This window comes from Panicum hallii, chromosome 4 (genome assembly GCF_002211085.1).
Source record: "Panicum hallii strain FIL2 chromosome 4, PHallii_v3.1, whole genome shotgun sequence".
Lineage (NCBI taxonomy): Eukaryota > Viridiplantae > Streptophyta > Magnoliopsida > Poales > Poaceae > Panicum > Panicum hallii.
The window spans coordinates 11,126,639-11,131,378 of record NC_038045.1 but is presented as its reverse complement, the minus strand read 5'-3'; positions in this window follow the sequence as shown (position 1 = coordinate 11,131,378).

Sequence of the window (4,740 nt, the reverse complement as noted above, 5' to 3'; positions counted from 1 at the left end):
AGGAGGGGAAGGGAGCGGCGGCGGCGGCCAAATCCGGCCGGCCGGGGCCCGGGGCGGCTCGGGGTTGAGGGGAAAAGGGAGAGGGGAAGGAGGGGATCCCATCCCCGTCCTCACCTTGGGCCGGGGTGGAGCGAGGAGGCGCGCCCACAGGAGCCGGCGGGCGGCGGCGGTGCCACGGGCGGCGGCGGCGCTGCGGGCTAGGAGAGGAGGCGCGCGGTGGCGAGGGCAGTGGTGGTGACCGGGGCTGCGCGGGGTTCTACTTATAGGCCGGGGAAAGGCGGTGGAGGGTGGTGGCCGGTGAGGAGGCCGGCGAGCGGTGCGGAGCACCTTAATGGCGCCCGTGTCGCGGAGCGGCGGCGCGGACGGCAAGGCCGAGGTGACGTGACGGCTCGGGCACGTGGGGCGGGCGCTGTGCGGGCACAGGGCGGGTGCGGCAGGGGAGCAGCGGCGAGCGGCGCGGCTAACGATGGGCAGCGTGGCGGCCGTGCGGTTGCGCGTGTGTGCCGTGGCCGTGCGCGTGCGCGTGCGCGTGGGTCGCGTGCGCGCGCGGTTCTGACGGTTCATGTATCTGTAAGCTAGGCTTATAATTTGATAGTGTGAAGTGTACGCTTGTTAAGTGTTAAACTTTTGTGTGTTTGTTTGAAACTTTTGAAAATTTAAAGTGCAAGTAAAAAGGGCATTGTTGTAATTACAGAAAAACCTAGGGTTGTTTCTGTAAAATGCATTTGAATAGGTGGAAAGTTCAAAATAAGTGAAACGTGGTTTTATAAACATGTTTTCCTTATTTTTATCCTTTGTAAAACATATATTTATTTATCCAAAAGTTTCATTGGAAATGTGTATGTTGAAGTATGTAAAAATTTTGGGTAAAGTGGTAAAAACAAGGGTATTTATGTAATTTTATAAAATCATAAGTCCTTTTACGCAAATATTTGATTTACAAAAGTAATTTTCAAAAGTTACTAGGGGCCAAATTATAAGAATGCAAGTAATCATGACAGTTCTGAAAACTTGCATTAAGGCCCAAAATTATGTGTGTAAATATGTAGCAAGGACAAAATCTTATAAAACTTAAAGTTTGTCCAAAGTTTCAAAATAAAGTTGCATACCATGAGTTTTGGAGTTCAAACCCTAAAGCAAAGTTATAGAGCTTGAAAAGTTGTACAACTTTCATTTTGGTCATTTCTCCATTAGAGCCCTGTATCAGTGGGAAATTTAGTTTTACTTCCGGGCCCTTGAAGTTTTTGCAATTTGCAAACAGGTCCTTGGCGCTCTCCTATTCTTCTTCTACCTCTGGCTGCTTCCTCTGCTCCTCTGTTTCAGCACGCCGCCGCCATTCTTCTTTAATTCCGGCCGCCAGAGCAGCTCCCCTGCCCCCTCTCCGCTCCTGAGCACCGTCTTATCCCTTCCCCAACCTTATCCCTTCTCTCCCCCGCCCATTCCCGTGCCGCCACGCGCCCACCGCCGCCTGCCCGAGCTGCCGGTGCCGCTCCCCTGAGCCGCCGCCGTGGCGCCCGGCCGTGCACCCCTCTCTTCCCTTTCCTTTCCTATAAATAGCACACCCGGGACCTCTAGAAGCCGTTCCCCCACTCCTTTGCGCCTTCCCCACGCTGCAGCTTGGCTCCCCGCGCCACCGTGCCGCCGCCGCTCCTGCCTCCCGCCGGCGACCCATTTCCTGTCTTCCCCAAGCCCGGCCAAGGTCCCAATAGGGTGCGCCCGAATGCCCTCTTCCTCCCCACCCCCTTCCCCTTGCGGTTTAACCATCCTATCGCCGGAATCGGTGGTGAACCCGAGCTTGCTCCGGCCATCCATGGCAGAGGGACCCAATTGCAAAGTCCCAAATTTTTCCAAGGGTCCAAATAGAAGTTTTCAGCCCTTTCTTCCTTTCCAATGTGCTGAACTTTGAAAACTCCTAGAAAATCGTAGAAAATTCAAAAAAAATATGAAACCAGTTGTATTTGAATCTTCATTTCAAATTCTATCACTTTTGTTTTATGACCATGCTGTGAAAATAGATAGTTTGTACTGTATTTAGAATAAAAGTAAATGGATGTTTGTTATTTCATGTGAGTGATATTTTTGGCTTGTAAATTCAATAGAGAATTGTAGGAAATTCCAAAAATTACAAAACCAGTTTTGTTTGAAACTAGGTTTTGAATTCTATAACTTCTATTAAGTGAGTTTGATTTGAAACCAAATAGTTTTGAATCAATGTTGAATCTAAGACATGGAAATGTAATATCCAATCCATAATTCCAATTTTAACCCTATAGGTTAACTTTGTGATCATGATTTTTGATATACAAATTTCTATAGATGACATATAAAGTGATATAAAATCTTCAAATCTAAATTCATGATATAATTTAATTTCTTTTAAGATAACCATTTCAAATTATTTTGAGCAAAAATTTGCTAAGCATACCTTTTAAACTTTAATCAATTAGATCTCTTAATCATGAATTATGAAGTAATCTATTTTTAAATATTCAAAATCTTATAACATTCTTTACTCAAAAAGTTTAAATTCAAATCTAAATCTGAATTTAACTCTAATTTATGTTTTAATATTTATCTTGGATTAATTCAATTTGTTTATAATACAATTAACTAAATCTTTTCAGTGAAGCTTATCTAATTAGATCTTTTAATCAAAATCTTTTAAATACACAATAAGCTGTGTTTAAGTTTTCAAAACTTTATAACTCTAATTATTTAAGGTTCACATTCAATTTTGAATTTAATTTAAACTTGAAATATTTTAATTCCTGTTTTCAATTAAATCAATGCTATAATCATGAATTGAATGTAAATGATTCAGAGCTTAGGTTCCCTTTTTGTACCATAAGTTCTTAAGTGTTAACCTATTGGATTGCAGCTAATCTTTGAAATATAGCTTGTGTCCTTCTTGTTTAGTCTTGTGTAAAAATTTTCAAGTCTTTTCCTGCTCTTTAGCTATGGAATTTAAGTGCCTTTGTGTTGTAGTTGATGAAATGTTGTTTGTAGATTTTAATCTTGCTAGGACCTTTTCTGTAAAATCAGCACACCCCGGCCTTTATCGATCACATACCTTTAGGATACACTTATCGACTACATACCCATCGGCTAAAAGCAACTAATAAATACGTCGGCACAGCACAGCCGATGTCAAATCGGCCCATCGGCTGAACGCAGCCGATTCAGCACCTGATAATCAGCTGACAGCCGATTCACACCAAGTCAGCTAGATTCGATCGACCCTGTAGACAGCCTTCTGAAATAGCCGATACGCGCACAATCGGCAGCCGATGCTGATGCACTGTAGATTATGGCTAGCCGATGGCCACACCTATCGGCTAGGTACTCTGTCAGAATAAAATGTGAATCGGCTATGTGTGAACCTTTGTTAAACAGCCGATTTATCTGAGTTTTCACACTAGATCTTAGGATTCTTGCTTTCGACTAATCCAAGCTAATTTTAGTTGTTTTCCATATAGGTCAATTGTGTCCGATCAATTCTTAGTTTTCCAATCTTTACCGGCACACTTCTACCTGCCGATTTGTCGGCTAAGAAGTCGGTCACGTACAATCCATCAGCTATACACCTATCGGCCACATTCTCGTTAGACTAGTTTTGCACTTGTGGTCTCACCAACCTAGTTTAATATTAGTGTTCTGTTACACCTAATTCTTGAAATAAGTCTAACTTAGCTAACCCTATCGGCTGTACGGCACTCAATAGTTGTGTTGACGTAATCCAGCCGATGCAACCACACCTAGTTACCTAGGATAACCTTTAAGCACATTTTAGTTAAGACACAACTACTTTAAGAAGCATCCCTCTGCTAAAGTGATCGATGTTTTCATCGATCAATTAGAAAACCAGTGCACCTGTCAATCGGCTACCCAGACCAAAGTACACAACCTTGAATCAGTAAGATCGCACAGTAGACACGCCTCTGTTAGACATGACCAAAGCACGTCAATCGGCTAAACCTGATGCATCCTCATCGGTTACGGCCAGGACCTATACACCAACCCATTAAATAACCAAACATGCTACCTAATGAAGTTAGTATAGATGTTTAGGGTAACCCACCCTGTTGCTTAATGTAACTAGTTAGTTTGGTTAATACCCGATAAATGACTGCCCAGTACAGGGTAGTTAGATTGTTTGTCAAAATGTAATGTTCCTTTATTTGGATTGCAACTTTATCGTGAATTGAAATGAAAGTGTATGCATCCATTGAACTCCATCTTGCATATCATGTAGACTCGATCTCTTCTTCGCTGACGAAAGTTACCAGCTAATCCTGGAACCAGAAGGAGGTTGTTCTGAAGACCCTAAGGACTTCGTCAGGGAATTCTCGGAAGGCCCGAACCAAAATTCGGACGTTATTAACTTGACTAACCCCAGCCCCGCCAGTAAAGGCAAGCCCCGGACATAACCTACTATTTTTATTACACTGCAATCTATATCTATTTACGTATTCTATGCATTAAGTTCTTAGGAATTGCTTGAAACCCTAGATGCATGAATCCTAGGAACCAATGTATTGCACCTGAGGTCATATCGACTAGATGCTATGCTAATAGGACCGGTAGAAGTCGGGTGATTTCCTGTCACTCGCGCGATATAGGAGTTGTAATGTTTACAATCTTGTTATCACTATAAGGATGCCGGACAGGAGTTTTATGAGGTATCATGGTCGAGATGATACCTCGTCTGTGTTGATGAATTTGATAAGGTCGCGGTGTGTG